At 38.5% G+C, this 24,198-nt stretch overlaps 1 pseudogene; it reads right to left on the bottom strand.

Annotated features, from left to right (window-relative positions):
* Nucleotides 1–20,238: 20,238 nt before the first annotated feature.
* On the bottom strand, nt 20,239–20,790 carry LOC145137093 (putative histone H2A.2 pseudogene; annotated as a pseudogene).
* Nucleotides 20,791–24,198: the final 3,408 nt, after the last annotated feature.

Here is a 24,198-nt window from a genome sequence, read left to right as displayed (position 1 = left end):
AAGAACGGTTAGGCAAAACGTTGGTATTTGGTACAAATAGTCAAGGATAAAAGGTATTCCAAGATAGGATTTGGGTACCTAAGATGGGAGTAATAAGAGATCTTATGATGAAAGAAACTCACAAGACCATGTACTCAATTCATCCCGGCAGCACTAAGATGTATAGGGATCTGAAACCTTACTACTGGTGGCCGACGATAAAGCTCGATGTTGCAAAGTATGTGGCAGAGTGTGTAACATGAGCGAGAGTTAAAGCACAACATCAAAAAGTGTATGGGAGTTTAGAACCTTTACATGTACCCATGGGTAAATTGGAAGACGTCACCATAGATTTTGTGACTAAACTACCCAGGACGAAGAACAGTCATAACATGATTTGGATAGTCGTGGATCGGTTCACAAAGAGTGCACACTTCATAGCAGCCAATGAGAGATGGTCTATGGATAAGCTTGCAAATGCTTACGTGAAGGAGATAGTAAGACTTCACGGTGTTCCCTTAACGATTGTATCGGATCGTGACAGTCGCTTCACATCAAGATTTTGGAAAAGTCTACAAGAGGAAATGGGTACGAAGTTGTGTTTAAGTACTCCGCAGACTGATGATTAGAGCGAAAGGAAGATTCAAACACTGGAAGATATGTTAAGAGCATGTACCTTAGAATTTCAAGGTAACTGGGATAAGCATTTACCCCTGGTAGAGTTTTCCCACAACAATAGTTACCACTCGATCATTAAGATGGCACCTTATCAAGCCTTGTATGGACAAAAGTGTCGTACGCTGTCTTGTTGGCTTGAGGCTGGAGAGAAGCAGTTTATGGGCCCCGAAATAGTTTGTCACACTGCTGAAAAGCTAAAAGTGATTAGAGAAAAGATGTTAGCAACTCAGGATTACCAAAAGAGCTATGCTGACAAGAAGCAAAGACCAATGATATTCGAAGTTGGAGATTCGGTGTTGCTCAAAGTCTCACCATGGAAGGGACTTATAAGATTTAGAAAGAGAGGAAAGTTGAGTCCAAGATTTATTAGACCATTCAAATTTCTTCAGAGGATTGGGAACCAAGCTTACAAGCTGGAATTTATAGAAGAACTACATGGTATTCATAACACTTTCCATGTATGTTATTTGAGGAAGTTCACGGGAGAACTTCCCGATATAATTCCACTTTCGGAGTTAAGGATTGATGAATATAAGAGGTTAATCAAAGAGCCTGAAGCAATTGATGACCGTAAGACAAAGAAGTTGCGATGCAATATGGTTGAACTAGTTCTTGTGCGATGGAAACATACAAATGGGCCGAACCTCACCTGGGAAACAGAAAGTGACATGATGAGTCGCTATCCACATATGTTTGTTGATGCATGATTCCGGGACGGAATCATCCTAAGGAGGAGAGAATTGTAACGTCCGCGTTTCTGGATAAGCATTATTATGATGATGTAATAGTTAGGGTCAACAATTTTAACCTATTTTGAAGTAATAAAGAAGAATTATTTGAGTATTATGTGATTTATGTGATTTATGTGCAACATATGTGCTTATAACGATATCATAAAATAATAATAAAAATATGCGTCAAAAATAAAATAATAGATAGACCCGATATCTATGAATAAAGTTGAAGTAGTCGTAACAAGGATTCCGGAGATATAAAGAACGCTGAAATCTGACTTCAGAGTACCTCTTTTAAAAAAAGTGTTGCGGAATTTGTTCCCAGAAAAACATGATAAATACGTTATCAAATCATTTCCGAAGAAATGTATTTTATTCATTTTAAAACATTTGGGATGTCATCGTCAATACATAAACATAAGCATAAACAGAACTTACATTTATTTTCACTAGTGATCTACATCTCTTTAATCTCTCAGTGTAATGTAACTTCATATCGACACCTGCGATACAAATAAGCTTGAGTGGGCCAGGTTGGGAAACCTGGTGAGTACATAGGGGTTTCAATCCCACAATGTTATATCATATATATAATTTAGAACTCACAAAATATACAATTTCCCCATATTTATAATCAACTCTTACCCCACCCCGTCAATCCTCACAACGAGACTATCCATAACTCTCGGACCTTAAATTTTACCTCTTACTCCCAGATCTAATCCATGTTCTCGGATCAATAATTGTGTCCATTCCATACTCTCGGATTAGGGACATATGTCTACATCTAAATCTATACTCCCGGATTAATGACGGATAACTATGTCCTGTCCATACTCCCGGACTAAGGACAACTGACTATGTCTTAATCCATACTCCCGGATTAATGACATTTGACTATGTCCAATCCATACTCTCGGACTAGGGACAATGACCATGTTTAATCCATTCTCCCGGATCAATGACATATATTAAAGTTCTATTCTCTGAGTATAACTCACTCATACTCGTAAGAAGATACTGCCCAATCTTCCTCATAATTAATTTAGGTTTACTCTTTATCCTAAATCATCATATATAATCAGGTATGTTCTTTAACACGTATTTCAGGCAACATCAAATAACTCGCACAAAAACATATATTTAATACTTCAATCAATACTTGTATTAAAATCATGTTCAGGAAAGGGACTATGCACTCACTTGTTAAAGTGATGATTCCAAACTCGGGCAGCGCTTCGCTTCTCACGATTCTATTTTCCTTCGACGAAACCTAGCATTATTATTGCTAACTTTTAGTCTAATCTTTATTGCGACTAATTATTAGTCTAGATTCATCATTAACTCAGAGCCTACTTCATGATCTATCAAGTAAGGATCAGCCGGGCAGGACAGTTGGCAGGCAGGACCATTTCGGCATATAGCTTTTCTGAAATCCAACAACCAAACCCAATGTGACCATTCTAGACACCTCTCCCGTAAGTAGATCAATCAATATAACGACTTTGAATCACTGATAAACCTTATTTATAGGTTTATAATAACGATATTATAAGTTATATTTAAAGTAAGGTATCATAACTTACTTAGCTAGGAGTCGGGCTCTGCAGGGACAGAACTTCGTCGCTGAATCTTTCTAAGAAAGATTCTTGCAGCGTTTCAGCGCTCACCTTACTATACTATAAACTACAGAAAGAGAAGTCGAATCACGAGGGACCGAAATGATCGGGGGATAAGAAGAGAAATACTCTTGAATCAAGAAAATTGTGCAAGAAATATGAGAGCTAGAGGCTCTTATTTATAGTGATTTAATTTTCAAAAACTACCCTCCATAGTTACTTAATGGCCTTATAGTTATATAAATGACTAAACACCCCTTTATAATACTATTTTAAATAGATTTAATGATATTTGTACTAAACTAATGTCGAAAGTACTCAACACTAGTCTTATAACGACCGTATCGTCAATACCTTTCTAACGATATATACATATGTATATATATGTATACGTATATATGATTTACACTTTATTTTAATACGTAAATGTGCTATTAAAAATTATAACTCGTTCATACGAACTCCGTTTTTGACGTTCATTATATCCACGCGTAGCTATTGACGATATCTACAACTTTCGTTTAGACTCCGTCGGCTAATTTTGAATATATATTTTTGTCCATTTTTTTATAAAATTAAATGATTTTGCTAAAATCATAACTCTCTCGTACGGACTCCGTTTTTGGCATTCGTTTTCTCAAAATTCCTATTTTAAGGAGTACTACGATTTTCATTTTGGTCGCATTAGCTAAAAGTCAATCATTCTCTTCGTAGATTTTTACGTCATACATTCGTTGTGCGCGGCTGACTTTTATATCATATAAAAATCATATCTAATTCATACAGATTCGGATTTCGACGATATTTATATTTTCGGGATCGGGACGATGTATACTTCCTAAATATAATATATATATATATATATATATATATATATATATATATATATATATATATATATATATATATATATATATATATGTGTGTGTGTGTGTGTGTGTGTGTGTGTGTGTTGGCGCACTTATTTTTACGATTTACGGACGATTCGACTGATTTTTCCTATTTTATTATATTATAATAATCATGAAGCATATAATATTCAAATAATTATTCTTTATTACATCGAATAGGTTACAATTGTTAACCCTAACTATTACTTTGGTTAAGATTATTTATCCTACATAATCTTCTATATAAAAAAACCATTTTTAACGCTTATTATATTTTGATTGACTAGCCCGAATATGCGGGCGTTACAATTATCTCCCCCTTAGGATGATTACGTCCCGGAATCATCAACAAAACAGGGCTTGTATAATGACTCCATACTCTATCTCTTCATCCTAGGTAATAATCGTAACTTCTATATTCCTTCGAATCAGTATCTATCTCTTAGACTTATTGGCTGCAAGTAGTACTCAATCGTGCACCCACTCTCTATCTCACGTTAGTCTTCTAATGATGACCTTTGAGTCACAATCTCGATTCTTTATTGGAAACTCCTTCTTCTTAAAAAACTTAAGATAAGTTCTTTGATTACCACCATGGACCAATGGGTCATGTTCTAATGACCTCTCATTGTATGATGCGACGCTTAGACTCAGGTCTTTTAGAGTCAAATTCCAGACTTGAAGACAACTTCCTTCATGCTCTAATGTGATATAATCACATTCTAACATGTAGCACTTCTAGCTACAAGCTCTTACAATGATCGTGATACTTCTATTGATCGCTTTGATTTTACTTCAATTGTGTGGCTTAAGTCAGATGCTACATCGATCTTGGTTCTCTGAACCATGTAACATACTCATCTTAGTCGGACTCGATTTGATATGACCACCAGGGTCGAAATGACAATCATTTTCTTAATCATTACCGAAACAATGGTAATGACATACATGAACAAAACGGAATCAATTACTAGTTTCTTGGTAACCTTGTGACTTTCCCTGATCCAAGTGTGATTCATGTGCTTCCGGTAGTATAGGCCTCTACTACCATTCACACCTACTCATACTCGTCCCAAGTATTGTCTCACAGTTTTCCAATTCACCATACAAGAAAATCACATAACACACCAGATAACAAAACCAAGGTTTATATTACTTCTTGAAACGATTACACAGATTTTCAAGTTCAACCTATACTATGCCTCTAATAGGCTACGCCTCCTGATACTATCTGCATGGCTACTTCACAACTTGATTTTCGGGTATCAACCCTCATTCCTGATTCCTTGCATTGTCAACTGCTTCGTCAAGGATCATATGGAATGCTTTTGCCTTCGGTTTTGGTGGTGCATTTAGCTTTGCGGCTTCTTCTTTTCTTGGGCAGTCTTGCTTAAAGTGTCCTTCCTCACCACACTTAAAGCAGACTTCTCTCTTGGTGGTGCATTCGTTGGCATAATGACCAGTCTTCCCGCATTTGAAGCAGGTCATTTCTTTAGATCATCTCCCAATGTGCTTCCTTCTGCACTTGTCACACCATTGTGCTCCTTCCCCAGACTTAGAGAATTTTCTCTTCTTGTCGGACCTTGTGGATCCTTCAAACTTTCTCTTATCGCCAACTTCAACCTTGATGGCGTCTCTTCCCTTGATCATATCTTCAACAGACTTGGCAGCCCAGATAGTTGCCTCTAGAGTAGGTGCCTGACGTACCGGCACCGCATACTCCCAGGGAAGTCCCTTTGCGTACTTGTCGACTTTTGTCGGCTCGTCTGGGACAAGGCGCAAAGCAAACTCCATTTTGTCCGTGAAGTTTTTGGTGTATTCATCGATGGACATGCTTCCTTTCTTCAAAGTTAGGAATTGGTTCTCTAGCTCGAGCAGGTTTTGGGCTGAGCAGTACTTGCGCTTGAATTGCACCAAAAACTCTGCCCAAGTCAGTTGCAGGGGTTCATTGGGGCTTAGAATCTTCCCCAGGGTGTTCCACCAGCGAACAACGCCTCCTCTGAACTGACGTACTGCAAACGTGGTTTGTAGCTTGCCTTTGCAACCACATGTCATGAAGGCTAATTCCATCTCCGAGATCCAATCCATGACTCCGATCGGATCTTCCTTCCCAGTGAAAGTCGATGGCTTGCAAGTTAGAAAATCTTTGTACTTGCATCCATTCCTCTCGACTCCGTCATCTTGATTGTTCCTCCTAATCTGTCACACCCCCGAACCAGACGGCGGAAACGTCTGAGGGCTCGCGTGACTTAAATTGAAATATCATCACAATGAATATACATGAAACATAACATAAACATCACCATGCATTAATACATTACAACTGACCTTGTTCACATCAATTACATTGTCTAAATATTACATATCCATAGTATAAATTGTTTGAGAGTTTTCAAAACATAACATCCTAACACACTTGGTATTGTTCTTCAGCTTATCTGTTACCTGAGAATACAAGTTATTTTGAAAACGTCAACATATATAATGTTGGTGAGTTCATAAGCAGGTTTGATATGAAAATATTTTGTATAGTTTGTAAAACCCAGAAAATTCGATATTTTCTGAAACGGCAATTGCTTATACAATAGGTGTGATGATCCATAAGTATATGCGTGAATGATTTCAAAACGTGTAAAAATTATATGTTTCTCATGATAAATTCTTGCATTATAGTTATTGAAAGTACAAGTGAATAATGTTGTTTCCCCGGAAAACCCGATGTTTTCCGATAAAATAGTATGATCGTTTTGTATTATTGTATCGTCACAACGAATGAATATGATTTCCCATGATTACTTAGATGGTATTGGATCTCTATGTGAGTCGTTATAACCATGCATAATAATGACTAGTTCGTCTGTCTTGGCATTCTAGCGAACGCCGGAATTGATTTTAAGATTTTGTCACCCTAGACTGGCCGAGTCTAACTGTAGCGAACAGCTTAGGTGTGGGGGAGTCACCCCCGTATAGATCTATACACAAACTCTCGCTCTCCCTCCAGGAGACTTTGATTATAACTACAGACTACGACCGACACTTATTGGTGTCGCCTGTTATTACTCACTTAATCCAAATGAATTCGAATAACCTTGATTAACTACCTGATTTTTGTTTACTTGAATAGAAGGTAAGCCTAACAGACGAAGAGAAGAGGACTACGAGGCCCTACTAATCACGTATGTTATTTAAGACTGTCGAGTATACGAAGGACGCGTTAGCCCATTTCGCATATGATTTATTTGGACCTTACTAGCAATGCTAATGGGCCACTGAGGCCCAATAACATGTAAAAGCCATTGAGGGTCCCTTAGGCATGTAATTGGGTCACAGGATGCCCAATAAACATGTGTGATTATATCGGGCCCAATAAACATGATATTGGGCCACAAATGCCCAATAGCACGTAAAGAAGGTATTTGAGCCCAACTTTTGAATCGCGTATGTTTTATCGAGTTTGAGTTTGTATTGTTGGTATTCGTGGTATGTTAAATGTTTATTCGCAATAACGAAATATTTAACGTTTAATTTATAACGAAGTTTTTATTATATATATATATATATATATATATATATATTTTAAAAACTATGCGTTATAAACTTGCTATTTTTAACCCCAAAAGTTATGGTCGTTTTAATTTCTCCCAAAAACATTTAGATTAACCATTGTGACACTTTTTTCTATAAAATGACAGTTTTAGTCCCTTTTTATGAAAATTAACATTTTTGATCCTTAAACCATTTTTATTGACATTTTCCACCCAAACTTTATTTGAATAGAAATTTTTGCCCAAAACTATTGCATTTGTCATTTCCAGCCTTTATTTGTAAAAATTTTACATTTTTGGCCCAAATTCCGTAAGTTTTACAATTTTGACCCCAAAATCAAAAACTTTGCATTTTTAGTCCAAATTTGGTAATAAACTCATTTTTAACCCCTGAAAAAGTTTATTTACATTTTAGACCCATAGTTTGTTAAGTTTTCCAATTCAGCCCCTCTAAATCTCATTTTTTCGCAACTTTGGGCCCAAAACCCAGTAGGCCCACTTTTAAGCCCATTAAGCTAAAATTTATGTTTTTGACCCTTTGAAAAGTGTTATTTTCATAAAAATCAGCTTTTAAACAAATAAACAACTTATAACACCTCATAAAACCGACAAATTACAATTTATACCCAATCTTTGTTATTTTTGCAAAAATGACACTTGTAAGGTTCTTTTGGTTTTGTTTTTCACTTTTTAAACTTAAAGACCCTTAGATCCATGATGTATGTTGTTTATTATGTTTTTGTTTATGATTCTTTCACCCTTTTTGCTATAGATCTCGAAATATAACAAATATTACATATTATCACAACCAAAAACTAAAGAAATCACATGTAGCATGCAAACACACATAGATCATTACATAATACTTGTATTCTCCCCCCAAAAACAAGTAAAAACCGAAAACAAGGGGGTATAAACTCACCTTTGCTTGTTGTTGTCGGTTTTGAAGAAAGAAATGGAGGAGTTTGATCCTAGTAAGCCTTCTTGGGTGGATCTCGAACTTAGAGTTTTCTAGGATGATGATCATGAGTTTGTGTGAGTTTAGAAGAGATTCTTGATGAAATAAAGAGACTAGATTATGGATCCAAGCATCAACTTACCTAGGATGATGATTCTTGTGGAAGAACCTTCTTGAAATGTTCCAAGATCTCGAAAATTTGAATGGAGAAGAAGAAGCTTTTCTAGAGAGATTGTGTTTGAAAGAAGTTGATGAAATGTATGTGTGTGTGTGTGTTGTGATCTTCGGCCGTGAGTAATAAGAAGAAGGAGAAGAGAGAGATGAGTGCATGGAAACATGAGATTTGTCTAGTTGTTTGTTGGATAATCCCATAATTAACCCCTAAACAACAATGAGGTGTCATGGCCATTTATTCATTTCGTTTCCTTTTTTTTTCTACTTGTGCCGAGAGGGGGTAAAGGAAAAGAATGGTTTGGGTCTTTTGTGCTTGCGTCCATAATATGAGGCCCAATTTGATGGTTTTCGGCCCATTGGGCCTTTAGAGTAGTTCACGGCCCAAATCTTGCATAAAAGAATGGATTTGAGTCCATTAAGGCTAATTGGATTTGTTATGGCTCAATAAGGCCCATTAAAGGTAAACTAGTCCATTTTAGACTTATAAGGCCCAAAAAGGTTAAGTCTCATGAGATTTGGTCCAATGAGAGCCCATTTAAGAGTTCTAAGCCCAAAATAGTCAAATTGGAAGTTTATTGGCCCATTAGGCCCAATAAGGAAATCCTAGTCCATATTGGACTTAAACCGGGATTTTTAGGGTTTCCAACCTTTTGTTAACTATTTGAGTGTTTGTATAGGGTGTTTGATGGAATTTTGTTGTCATTGAATAAGCATCATACATGCTTTCAAGTTTTAGTTACAATGTTATCCTTGTTAAATGTTTACAAAGCATTAGAATTCCTAGTTGTGACATAATCACCGGTGGATTAGCTTGACCAATGGTCTTGCTGTTGTTCCCTTCCTCAGACTGCTCGTTATTCAGCTCGGGTTGTTCATTAGGCACCGTAAGTTCCTCTCAATTTTTTTGAAGTAAACGCCTTGTTTCCTCCATTTGACGATCCAGCATCATCTGGATCAACGCTTGCACTCCGGCCACCGTGATTGGCTCAAGAGCGGCTACTACAACAGGTATTTGCTCAATCACTGGTGGTTGATTCATGTTTCCATTTGCGTTCCTGACTCCACTTCGGGTTCTTGCCATTTTGATCTATACACCAATTCAGACGTTCGGTGTGTAATGATGAGAATTAAGATAGGAAAGATTTCATTTACGATCGACGTGTAAATCTCCCTATCCCTCCGAAAAGTTACATGCCAGTTCTAATACTGTAATTAAACGTTTAGAAATCTGAACACATAAATTTTCCAGATCCGGTCGGCAACAGACCATAGATTCGATCATATAATGCATATCATAAATCATTTAGCACATAAAAGCATGTTAGGCATTTTCCCTAAATAAGCTAGGGCTTGTGTCTATTCAGGTGTATTACCTAAATTTATTAGACACACTCCTCACGATCATTGCTTAGCATTCTAAGTTTAAGTCTAGAAATAAATCCTTACTCCTAGTTCGTTTAAACTAATGCTCTGATACCAACTGTGACATCCCTATTTTCACGGCCTTGAAAAGACTGATTTTGTTTATGCTTTATAAAAATCAGAGTACCTCTTTTAATAAAAGTGTTGCGGAATTTGTTCCCAGAAAAACATGATAAATACGTTATCAAATCATTTCCGAAGAAATGTATTTTATTCATTTTAAAACATTTGGGATATCATCTTCAATACATAAACATAAGCATAAACAGAACTTACATTTATTTTCACTAGTGATCTACATCTCTTTAATCTCTCAGTGTAATGTAACTTCATATCGACACCTGCGATACAAATAAGCTTGAGTTGGTCAGGTTGGGAAACCTGGTGAGTACATAGGGGTTTCAATCCCACAATGTTATATCATATATATAATTTAAAACTCACAAAATATACAATTTCCCCATATTTATAATCAACTCTTACCCCACCCCGTCAATCCTCACAACGAGACTATCCATAACTCTCGGACCTTAAATTTTACTCTTACTCCCAGATCTAATCCATGTTCTCGGATCAATAAATGTGTCCATTCCATACTCTCGGATTAGGGACAAGTGTCTACGTCTAAATCCATACTCCCGGATTAATGACGGATAACTATGTCCTGTCCATACTCTCGGACTAAGGACAACTGACTATGTATTAATCCATACTGCCGGATTAATGACATTTGACTATGTCCAATCCATATATATATATATATATATATATATATATATATATATATATATGTTTTAGCGCACTTATGTTTACGATTTACGGACGATTCGACTGATTTTTCCTATTTTATTATATCATAATAATCATGAAACATATAATATTCAAATAATTATTCTTTATTACGTCGAATATGTTACAATTGTTAACCCTAACTATTACTTTTGTTAAGATTATTTATCCTAGATAATCTTCTATATAAAAAAAATCATTTTAACGCTTATTATATTTTAATTGACTAGCCCGAATATGCGGGCATTACAGAATGCGATCTCGACACGTGGCGCTGGTACACCCCACATAGCACGGAGTATGCCCAGCATACTACAGTACGCCCCGCGTAACTCGAACTTCGCGCCTATAAATAGAGGCGCAAATCACTCATTTTTCTCACACCTTTCTCAACCCTTCTCTCCCAAACACACCAAACCTTCTAAGTTCATCCCTAGCACCTCCTAGGTGCTAGGAGTGAGTTGGGGACCACCAAAAGGCCCCGAGAAGAAGAGCTTTCAGCTCAAAAGTTCTTCCCGTGCAGAGCTCGGTTCCTCGCTAAACCCCCTTGTAAGTGAGTTATGATTACCCTACTTTAAGTATAAGTTATGTTTAAGTTCCTTATCGTTATTATGAACCTGTAAAAAAGATTTATTAGTGATTCAAAGTCATTATACTGATTGATCTACTTACGGGGATGATGTCTAAGTAGTGATTTAGTGAGGTGTTTAAAGTGGGCTTTCCAAACAGTATACTTCGTATACCAAACGGACCCTACCTCCGATATGATCCTACCTGGTTGTTCCTTACTTGATAGATCATGAAAGTAGACTTTGAGTTAATTATGAATCTAGACTAATAATTAGTTGCAATAAATATTAGACTAAAATCTAGTAATAATGATACTAGGTTTCATCAAAGGAAAAAAAAATTGTTACAAGCGAAGCGCTTCCCGAATTTCGAGTCATCACTTTAACAAGTGAGTGCATAGTTACTTTCATCTTACACATAGATATGAAGTATTTAATATAAATTATGTGCTATACGTACATATTATATGTGTTCTTGATATCTATGCTAGATGAACGATGTATACATGTTTCACTTGATTTAAACTATATATGTATTTTATACCGTCAATATGTTGCGAAAAGATGGGTAGATTAAATAGATGATGAAAGATGAAATAAAATGATGAGAGGCCTCGATGTTGAAAGCTGACCCAGTCATCTAGCGGAGTATAGATGACGACCACGGACTATTCTAGACAGTCTAGTGGAACGCTAGTAGGCTCGCAACCTGTAGGTGTTTGTGAACGATGTGTTCACCAGGTGTACTCCATCCCCCTCATGGTTGCACTACTGGCATATATTGTTGAGGCATCCCCTGAGCAGTATTGTCAATCCCGATGAAAATCCTTAGGCTGGGTCCCTTAAATTAGATGCTTTAGGGACAGAAAGTGAGGATAACGGGAATGGGCAATCGGGTTGAATGATTTGATGAAATTAATGAACTTAATTATTGTGGGTTGAAAACCCTATGTGATCACTAGGCTCCCAAGCCTGATCCACCCATTTTCTTGTATTACAGCTAGTGGCAAAAGAGCACAAGAGTGATGATCCGATGAGAGATCTATGGATTATAGGCCATTAGAATAATAGATGTTTGTAAGGCCTGTAGTATTTCTGTTTTTGCTTATGTACTGTATTGACAATGACATCCCAACATTTTTACTATAACTAAAACACATTTCTTCGGAAATGCTTTGATAATACTTTTATCATATTTTGGGAACAAATTCCGCAACATTATTCTTCAAAAGGATACTCTGATTTTTAAATAAGCATAAACAATTCGGTCTTTTTTGGCCGTGAAATTGGGGATGTCACACGCAGCTCTCATTTGAGTCTAACCGTTGTAGGGACGAGTCTTTTACTCGAAGGATTATCTGAGCTTTGTTGCATGTGATGGTATTCATGTAGTAGGCAACTGACATTACGGGGAGTTCTTCAGCGGATGATGGCAGGTTGAGGTCAGAAACCTAGGAAAGCCTAGGAAGTGCTTCGGTGGTTTAGTTGTGTTGTTTAGCAGTTATTTGGAGTATCTGTTTGAGAAGGTGACTTAGAGGATTTGGGATGACTCTTGAGGAAAGCATGGATAGGTATGGAATGTAGTATTGGGCTCGTACTACTGAAAGCACTGGATCCATACTCGAGTCGAGGAAAGTTGCGGAGAATCTAGGAATCCTGTGGGATGAGGATTCTTGGGTATGATCTGACCATTTGCATGTTGTTTTTTAGTATGGTCATGAGCACTCGAGAAGGAGGTTCGGGTTCAGATTCAGGCTCAGGTGCAGGTGCTGAGCCGATCGATGAGCGCATGCGGGTGTTCATCTCATCAGAGATTACCCACGGTATTTTGGAATGGACTCATGTGATATTCGGTTCAGTTAAGGAGGGGATTATGGAGTTATTGGTAGATCGTCTCGGGGCCTTTAGGTCCAAGATTGCAGTAGGACAGTTGGGGACTCGTCGGGAGCTCGAGGATTGTGGAGCCCTAGAATCTTTCAGGGATGAGAATCTTATTGCTAGCCCTTGTCATGGGGGATCAAAGGTAGTTGATGCATCATCCATTCTTGGGGATTGATTCCATGATTGGATTGTCACGGAGGTTTCGTGTGCTATACGTGAGGAGTTACCAGTCATGATTAGTCGTGTCGCAGATAGATTGGTCGCCAGGTTCGAGGATCATACATTTTTTGTTCCGGCATTCGATGAGATGGTTGAGGTGGCTAGGGAGCAGGAGATTGGTTCAGAGAGACGACTAGGGAAGAGGAAGCGGACTCATGGTCCGACTCGGCTACCTAATCAGTTGGATGTTGAGATGGGTAGTGTTAGAGACCCCAGGGGTCACGATGTTTGCACAAAGGATGAAGGAGCACATGATCATGTGCGCGACAAGTCTAAATGTGGCAGGCGCGCATGGAAGGGTCACCTACGCCGAGAATGCACCCTGGAGGTATAATTGTGTCATCGTTGTCATCAGCATGGCCATATCAGAGCAAACTGCCCACACTTGGTGGTTGGGGCAGCTCAGGTTCCATCGCAGGTGCCTCAGCAGGAAGGGGAGGTCAGGATTTCGTCAGATGCTATTACAGGTATATTATCTTTTGTCTTCCTCTTGATTATTATCAGAATTTATATTGCTATGGAATGTTGTATTGGTATGGGTAACCATTATCTTTGGCTTGGTTCTCTGCTATTGTTTGGGATTATATCATTACGAATTGTTGTATGTTATTCTTGCATGCCAAGAGTCATTAGTGATTCGTATCTTGTTGAGCGGGTTTCAGTTTGTTCGGTTGTTGTTCCGATTCATTGATGGTGTCAATTCAGGGGTATCATTTGGAAGGTTTATGGCCAGATTAGTTGGTTGGTTCTCCAATGAAGCCAGAGTTCAGTCATGTTAACATTTTTTATGGTATGATCGGCAGTTTTCCATGGAGGAATCTTTGGGTTCAATCACTAACGTTCCTAGGGAAGAAGCGATAGCAAGAAGATGGTGGTGAAAGTCGCCTGAGTTGTTTGGTCATTGGAAGTTCCAGGGTATTTTCCTATCACAAGGATTGTAGATGGTTAGGATTCAGTAATTCTTTGTGGATAGTGAACTGGGGTGAAGATTCACCAGTTTCGAGCAAGAGTATGGTCTTTAGTCGTCGGTTAAAGGACTTTAGGGTTTGGCGTTGTATCATGGGAGGTGATTGGAGCTATCGGACTTGCTAAGATTTCAGCGAATATTCTTCTAGATTTCAGGAGTTGGGTGATCATTGAGATTGGCTAGTAATGGAACGCCAGTATTAGTAAGCGTATATCATAGACAGTTCACGCATAGGAAGATAAGATGGGTTGGGAATCCATCAAGTTTTATGGGATAGGAGAGCTTCGACGAATCCAAGTAGGGTAGAATCGATCAGAATTTCGGGAGTTGGATTGGGTGTGGAACTAGGGCAAGTTTCATATCCTGGTCAGGAGGAGAGACGACCCAAGTGGCTGTTTGGATTGAGGTTGTGTGAGTGGGAGTTCAGGAAACTTCCAACAGCTGGTCGGCATCTTCTTTTTTTAGCAGGCTTGTGGATGAATCCAGGTTGAGGGTTGTGTTAGAGTTTCGCTGCCTGTTCTTGTTTGATAAAGGCTTTAAGATTCGAAACATGAACCGAACACCTGATTGGAGTACAGCCGGTTGCAAATTCGATTTCAGGATAATTGGGGTTGAGATGGTTTGGGTATGGTAAGACCATGGGTGATAACCATGGTTGGGTAGAAGTGTTGTAAGACTGCGATGGGATCGTGGCATTCACCAGTTAAGGTAGAAGATCATCTGAAGTAGTTATGAGTGTAAAGGGGGGAGCAGTTCGTGCTTTGGGTAACGACGGGCAGGATTGTCGATGAGCATGTCTATGTTTTAGGTTGAGGACTGTTGGGGTCCGGGACGAAGTCCAGCCTGTGCATCTCTAAGCGGGTGGGACCTGTGGGCGAGGCCGCTCCGTGGAATAGTTTGGGTGGGACCCGTGGGCGAGGCCCATGTGTTTATGGCAATGCAGGTGGGATCTGGTAGAGACCGTTGGGTCGAGGTATTGGATCTTGGGTTCCAGGATTGATTGTATGGTCAGTAAGTGGTGCAGAGGGATGTTTGGGTTGGGTAGCATTATCATTTGGACTCTTGGGAACCTGGTGGCTGGACCATGTACGAGACTGGTAGTCTCAGAGATGGTTTGAGAATCTCTATACTCTGGATTAGTGAGGGGTTGTTGTGAATCAGAAAGTTTCTGATGAAATGCAAATGTAAATCCTTGTATCTCGGGTTATAAGTTGGGTACCGAGATGGTTCTTGGTGGGAACTCGCGTTGGGAATCGTGGCTGTTTATGTGCAAGGCCTTCTCTTCAATAGGATATGAATTAAGGAATATGAATGTCAAGGGTATCAGCTGAAGGGTTCAGGGTTAAGGGATGGTTTCAATTTTGTTTGCAGATCAGGCTCTTGTGATTGTGTTTTGGATTGGTTCTATCTATGTGGGGGTCATGCGAGTATGGGATTTCAAAATTTCAGCAGTGGTATGTTGGTCCGGCAATTAAAGGAAGCAGTGTCTTCTTCAGCACTAGAATGTTTATCTCCCAGTTTGTCCCACGTTGTTCATTATATTCATGGAATTGTTATCATTAGGATGAGCCTTCCCTCGAAGGAATATATGTCCCTTTAGTCAAGTGAAAGGTTGTCGGCAGCAGCGTATGGTCTGTGATTCTGTTTTCTAGTGGGAACCTCAGGTTATCAGAAGTTGAGTAGTCAGTTTGGGGGATAAGTGAAATGGAATTAGCAATGGTTAAGTATGGGCAGTCTCTCAGGGAGTCAGACCAATTTGAGACTTCATATTTCAGGTTTCAGGTAAGGTAGAAGTGGTTTTCTGCAAGGGATTAAGGATTCGTTCATTATCGGGTTTGGAGAGTTCTGCTAAGATTGGGTTCGATAGCCTTGGGAAGGCCGTTATATGCTTGGGGGTTGTGGTTGCGTTCTTCAGGTTATCTGGCGTGCATGGGATGGTAAGGAATGATTTCGAGGATGAAATCTAATTTAAGTGAGGGAGACTTGTAACACCCGGAATCTTGAGGAACAATTGTTGGGAATAAATCCCATTTTGAGTATTGTACACAGCGTGTTGGAGGATTCAACACGGCGTGTATAGATAAGAAGAAGTGCGGCTTCGTTAAGGTCAACACGGCGTGTTGACAACTGGAATGAAAATCCTAATCTTTCGGGTTTTGCTCTCTATTTAAAGGAATAAGGATGCTAGGGTTTGTCCATCCTCATCCCCTCAAGCCCTGAAAGAAACCCTAATCATCTTCCTCCATTTTTAGAGCTAGTTGGTGCTTTTTGAAGCTAAGAATGAAGAAGGAGGAGGAAGGAAGGAAATATCAAGCAAGCAAGTCCCCATTCTCCACCTTGGCATTCTTCTGGACCTTTGTAAGTGTCCAAGACTCGACTTTTATCATTCCAAGTTGTTATATCTTGAGTTTTGTTCCTTTAGCTTCTTATTCTTGAATGATGGAATGGTTAGACCTCATAAAGTTTGCAACTTTATGAATCTCCTGGTCAAGAGGAGTTAGTAGTGTTTTGGATCTGGATTATAATCAAGTTTTGATGTCATGCATAGAGATTAGGTCATAAATCCCCATTTTGACCTAATACATGCATTGGACATGTATGTCTATAAAGCAACAACTTTTGGGATGGTTTTAGTGTTTGAATCACTTCTGGAAAGGATGGACTTTGAACTTTAAGGATTAAGTGTTTGTTGGTTAAGCTCTTGTATTATTAAGCTTTATGGATTGAGTTTTGAACCTTTTTGGGTAGTCCCAATGGATAAAGTTGGAAACTTTGTCCTTCTGGACCACATTATGGACTAGATCTAAGCTTTGGAGCTCTTGGAATCTAAGAAAACAACTTAATGTATTAAGCTGTTGGAACTCGCGCAAACACGGCGTGGTGGCAAGCCAACACGGCGTGTGGCCGGGAATTTTCCCGATTGATTAGATGCTGGCGGAACACGGCGTGGCCAAGGGGAAACACGGTGTGTTTGGTCAACATTGATTGTTTACTTTGACATTGACCAGAAGTTTGACCAAGGTTGACCATGGGATATTTTGGACCATATTTGGGCCTTGGGTGTTTAATTGGAATTTGGGCCTTTGGATTATTGAATTTGGCCTTGGCTTTGAGCCAAGTTTTGAAGAGGGTAAAAAGGTCTTTTACCCTAGTTTGGACACTTAGTGTGGGTCGGATCCGATTATTGATGGATGATTAACTTGTGATTGATAGCGCGGGGATTCTTGCGGGCCAGCAGCTAGAGATTCTTTCTGTGAGATTCGACAGTGCGAGGTGAGTTTCCTCACTACGTTTAGCGGGTTGAAGGCACCAATGTCGGCTCATGGTTTGTTATGTAGGATGTTAGATGTCTGTGTGACTCTTGCATGTGTATATGCTTGTATGCTTACTGGACGGGGCACGATGGTTATTTTGTACGCTAGTATCTGGTTATGTGTATATGATTTGTATGTGGGCGGGGCCCGTTATGTAAGTTTGGGTGAGGCCCGTTATACTCAGTGGGCGGGGCCCGATGATTGTACGGTATGCTATTATCTTTGTGATTTTCGCATGTGTTTGTATGTTATATGATTATCATGGTATGTGTATATGATTTGCATGCGTTATGCGAGTTTGGGCGGGGCTCGTTATACTTATTGGCCGGGGCCCGTTTTACTCATTGGGCGGGGCTCGTTATGTGTTATATATATATATATATATATATATATATATATATATATATATATATATATATATATATATATATATATATGTGTGTGTGTGTGTGTGTGTGTGTGTGTGTATGTGTGTGTGGTATCTGGTATCTTGGGAACTCACTAGGCTTTATGTTTACGGTTTTCAGTTTATGTTTGAGGTACTTCCGTTTTCAAATGGAAGAGTTCGAGATGATTGCAGGACACACACACCACTCGATTCTGCCTTTTTTTATTTACTCTGATATTGATGATGTATCGATACATTTTGATAACTTGGGTTTTACGTAAACGATATGGATTGTGGTTTTATTAATCTAAAAATGAAAATTTTATAGTCTGATTCTTGGGACGTTTCAAAACTAAATATAGAAAATATAAAATGGAAATTATAACAGCATAACAATTTTTTTAGCTTTTTAAGACCAAAATAACAGGAGTTTTCTGATTTTGAACCTTCCATACAAAATGGAAATTTTTTGGACCCTATCAACAATTTTTTGAAAATTATAAGGACCAATTTTTCAGTTTAGTCAAAATATTACTTAATATTTGTTTTAAGGGAAAATGACTAATAATGGTAAGAATGTTTCAAAAACATTCAAAAAACATCATCGAAGTTTTGTCTGTTTAAAAAACACCATCCAATTGAGGGTTTTGTACAAAAAACACCAACGAATTATACATTTTGTTCAAATCTCACCTTGTGGTAACCGGATGATTCATGTGAACGGATGAGTTGGCATATTTGAGTTAAGTTGGCATATTTAACTGATGAGCTGGTATATCTAGTCAACAATAAATAAGAAATAGTCCACCCTAATAAAACGATTTAGGGCACAAATGCATTATGCTCTCTAGATTGGTCGCCTTCTTCAACTTTCATGGCTTGTCCCTGTAAACCGTTCAACTCCAACTCAAGCTCAAAAAATTCCAAAATCGTTCAACACATGGCGAGAACATATATCCCAACTGTTTCAAAAATCATACCAAAACCCAATTATTATATGTATGATTATATGAATGTGTATATGTGCATATCAACTCAATTCTTCAGCAACATATTTTGGACATATAGACTTGGTGAGTGAAGAAGGTAATAGGGCAGGCAGGAGCATGTACACAAGGGATCTTGAAATTCTTCACCACTAAATGGCTTATAATGGCTTCCACTCCTGCCAGTAGATCGATTCCCTGCTTATAAGATAGAATAAAGATACAATTATTTTGATTTGGGCAAGTTTTATCTGAAATGATTATACATATTCAAGGCAGCTTCATTGAGTAATAATACAGGGGCAAAATGGTCCATAAGCATCAAAATTTTATATTTCTTATTAATAATCAACAACATCAGGGCAAAATGGTTAATGGGAAAAACAATACATAACTGTAAAGTACATAGCCTTAAAGGGTTTAATGGTATAAAGGGATGTAAATGTGATAAATCTTTACTTATAGCAATGCACTTTTAGTATTACTTAATCATGTTTTTTTCGTTTAGCAAATCATTTTGAAATTTTCTGATTGGTTTTTTGTGAATTCGAATTTGGGGTGATGAATTTGAATTCCAGGTGGCAATAGTGATAGAATCTAAAGATCAAGCTACATTAAAACAAAAAATGATGAATTTATAACATGCAACCACTTTTCTCACACCATACATGTTTTCTAAATTAAAAAGAACAACTTATGTCAACCCAACACAAGGGCAGTTTTGTCACAAATTACCTACTGTCCCATTTTACTGCACTGTGGCATATTTACGTGCAGGGGTATATTGGTCTTTTAGGAAAATTGAAATATGAACAAAATAAACTATATATAGGGGTATTTTAGTCACAACCTGTTAACAGTAATAAAAAAAATTGTCCATCAAAAGTAGGCAGACCCTCTTCTGAGTTCTTTTAAATAATATTGTATTATTCGTTTACATTTCTTTTTATGTCACCTTCCGCCAAATCACAAGTAATCACAATCAAACTACTTCAGAGAATCGATCAAGTTATAAACAGTTACGCTCGAAGAACAATTTGCTGATCAAAGAATAGTTTGTAAATCAAGAAAAAATTACCAGCTACCGATGTTAGATACAATATCACTTATAAATTGGAATTAAAACTGCATAAATCAAATTATATTTCACAAATCAATCATTCATTCACAACCGATAACTACTATAACTGAGAAATCAGTTTAAAAAAATACAATACGGTAATCAGAGCTTCAATTCTACAAGATACATAAACCTATTCATCACCTTTAGAAGATGTAACAGAAGTCTTCTTAGGAAGCAAATGAGCGTGAATGTTGGGCATCACTCCGCCATTTGCAATCGTAACAGCTCCAAGCAATCTACTCAATTCTTCATCGTTTCGCACCGCTAACTGTATGTGACGTGGCACAACTCGAGTCTTCTTGTTGTCTCTGGCAGCATTTCCGGCCAATTCCAGTACCTCAGCCGCAAGGTACTCCATGACGGCGGCGAGATACACGGGAGCACCGCCACCGATCCGGTCAGCGTACTTTCCTGTTTTGAGGAAACGAGCGATACGACCAACCGGAAACTGGAGTCCAGCCTTGCTGCTACGAGATGTCGACTTCTTGGCTACGGCGGCGGACTTAATTGACTTTCCTCTTCCGGCCATTGTTACTACAGAAAAATGAAATCGGATCAACTGTTTAATTTTTGATATTTTCGCCGTGTTTCAGTGGTTTTGTAGAGTTGTGTTGTTGTGAAAGTAGCCAATAAGAATGTATGACGCGGATCGATGACATCGGTCGTTGATTTATGCACGTTTTAGAATGAACGGCAGATATTGCGGATCATTACATTCCGGATTACTCACGTGTAGATTTGCGTTATATTCATTTTGCATAATAAATAGTAATAAAAAAGTAAACTTACATTTTTGGTCCTTGTGATATAAACTTTTCTATAAATTTTGTTTTAGTTTTCCAAAGGGATAATGACTTGAAAAGGTAACGTGCTTAAGCAAATGTTCATATTTGGTTACTGAATTATTTTTCGTGTTTTATTTAACCTTGAACTTATTGAAATGTATACATTATACCACTGGTAATAGTCGGTTTTCCCGATTTCCGGCATGGTTTCCGGCCAAACATAAGTATTCCGTCCAAGTATGATTTTTCGGTCATCTTCAACGGCGACATTTCTAACGTTCCTTACCTTCAGCACACTTTTAGTTTGGGTTTTACTGAAGGAATCAGACATAAAAATCAGAAAATGAACTCATAAAACATACCTAACTATGTGCTCTTGGTGTTTATGTGTGAATATTTGAATCTTTGGAGAGGAAGATAAAATCATTTGCAGTTTTGTTCCTGAAATCAAATCTGGTGAAGATGAAGATGAACACACGAAAACCCTAGGGTTATTTGAGTTCGATTTCCTCCAGACTTCGAGTTCAGAATGGGTTTTGAAATCGTTTAGGTTTTATTGATGTTCGAGTTAGGGTTTGCGAAATGATTTTCCATATTCGAGTTAGGGTTTGTGAAGCGTTGTCAAACTTTGTTCCTTCGATATCCATCTTCACCGCCATAAAATCTTTCTCTGTAAAACTGTTCTTCACCCAATTCACGAAATTAAACCCTTGAATCATATTCAAATCCCATAACAAATTGGTTGAGTTTGTGCGAATTGAGCCGACGAGTCCCTCTTCCTTTATCTTCGTTTTTGGTGTTTGGTTCGCGTCTGATCTCAAAGAACAATGTCTCGTTTAGTACCCAAGTTGTGTATGGCAAAAGGGTTATCTTTTTCTTGCGTTTGTATTCTTTATGGAATCGTTTGTCATATTCAACCTCAAAAATCTTGAAGGGTTTGTTCTTTTTTTTAGGATAAAGTTTCTTAAACCAGCTTCCATGCTTGATCCATACTTTATAGCTCCGATGTAATGCCCACCATTGATAGAAGATGTTTGAGGTTTTTCAGGTTTCTTAGAAATTCATGGCTTCAATGGTTCTTCAGCTATATGGTAAACATTTGGCAGATCTAGAGTGCTTGGTTACATAAACTCAATAACTCATTTCTTTTTTCGATTTTATGGTGCTAAAATCAGATTTCCTAAGAAGATGCTAAAACAATTCCATTTTAGAAACCCAATAACTAAAAAAACGTGATTTCAAATCTAATGTGGCTGGAGAAGATGACCAGAGATGTCGTCGGAGGTAAGGAATGTCGAAAATGTCGTCGGAGGTGGAACTCAAATCCCTCAAAACAGGTTTTACCTGCTATTGCAGGTAATGATTGTATGATTTAAACAAAAGTATAACTTTAAGGGTTGACGGTGCTAAAAAAAAGAGTCAAGTGACTAAATATGTATAAAATGTATAGTCGCTTACCTTTGAAGTCATTATCCATTTTCTAAAATTTGAAACTGCTGACAAACTTATTAGTTTTTTTTTAACGGTCAGTTACTGTTTAGATTAAATTCATCAAATTAGTCAATTTGTATATGTTCGGGTTTCAACCTAAGACCTCTTGTCTAAAAGGTTTTCACATCTACCAAGTGGGTAACAACTCCACCATTATAGTCGGCGTCGATCTCTGCTACTGCATGCACCAAAAATTTCATTGTCGCATGCATTCAAAATCATCGCCACTGCCTAGATCTTCATTGTTCCTATTGTGGATTTTATGAGTTAGGGATGAGCATTAAAACCGGCCCAGGAACCGAACTTGGTGGAAAATAGGAACCGAACCGGATCACCGGTTCTACCAGTTCCAGTTCTTACCGTGTCTTCAATGTTGAAATCGGTCCTCGAAAAATAGCAACATACGGTTCCGGTTTTTGCCGGTTCTGCCCGTTCCGGTTTTTGCCGGTTCTGGTTCCTTGTAACATCCAAAATTTTACGCCAAATTTAAATTTTTTCAAGCATAAATAAAACCAAATAGTAATTGTTTACAAAAGTGTTTTCAATTCATTATTCAATTAGAGTGTCCCAAAAGCCAGATCGTAAGGATGAGGAGCGGTACAGCCACGCCTTCGCCTTGCCATGAACTCTGAAGCACCTGACACAATAAACTGAAAACTGTAAGCCCGAGGGCTTAGTGAGCTACCCCCAAAACACCAATACCACACTAATAATACCATATCCGTAATAATCAATCAATCAACATGCATACTGGACTATCGGCCTGACTGGACCGCCCTACAGGGCCTACAGTCCAACTAAATCTATACCGAGCCTTCGGCATGACTGGACCGCCACGTGGGCCTACAGTCTTCCCGGACCGCTCATAGGGTGTGTTGGCCTTCAGCACAAAGCAGGACCGCCTCAACCCAAGCAACAAGCAAATAACCATGTGCGCATAACTAACATATACTAGCATATACAAACATCAAACGTATTTATCTCACTGAGCACCAAACATAGCAATCTCTCATAACTAGAGCACTGACCTAGCAGGTCACTAACATATCAATCCCTACGGATCATAAGAGCATAACATACTGTCTATCCTGATTCTGATCTAACAGATCATATCCACATGTAGCATACCATAACGATAACAACTAAAAGGGCCGGCCTTGGTGCCTTAGACCCTATCGATATAGTGAGGATAACTCACCTTGCAGATGTCGACTCGGTAGATAAACTTCAACCCTCGGATCACTGCCACAAACTCCACCACTTATAACCATAGTATAATCATACCCATAAGCCAACTAATCAATCCTGGTCAACGTCAAAGTCATCAGTCAAGGTCAACAGTCCATGTTGACCTCGACTCGCCGAGTTCCTTGAAGTACTAACCCACTCGTCGAGTCACCTGAGTGACTCGTCGAGTTCCTTTGGTTTACGATCGAGACCCTAAGGCCACTCGTCGAGCTTCATTCTTGCAACTCGACGGTTACCCGCGCATACATAAGTTGGGGCAACCTCATCCGACTTGCCGAGTTGTTCATCCACTCGTCGAGTCTACGGAAATCTTCATTGGACTTGCAGAGTTCATGCCTATCTTCATATGACTCGCCGAGTCGACCATGCGACTCGCCGAGTCCCTTCAGTCCTTTTTGCCATACAGACTCATTTGAGCCATGCAGCGGCTCCAAACTAT

The sequence above is a fragment of the Lactuca virosa genome, chromosome 9, assembly GCF_052849685.1.
Source record: "Lactuca virosa cultivar CGN04683 chromosome 9, Lactuca_virosa_CGN04683_v6, whole genome shotgun sequence".
Taxonomy (NCBI): Eukaryota; Viridiplantae; Streptophyta; class Magnoliopsida; order Asterales; family Asteraceae; genus Lactuca; species Lactuca virosa.
The sequence above is the reverse complement of the archived record's forward strand: the minus strand, read 5'-3'. Positions and strand labels throughout refer to the sequence as shown.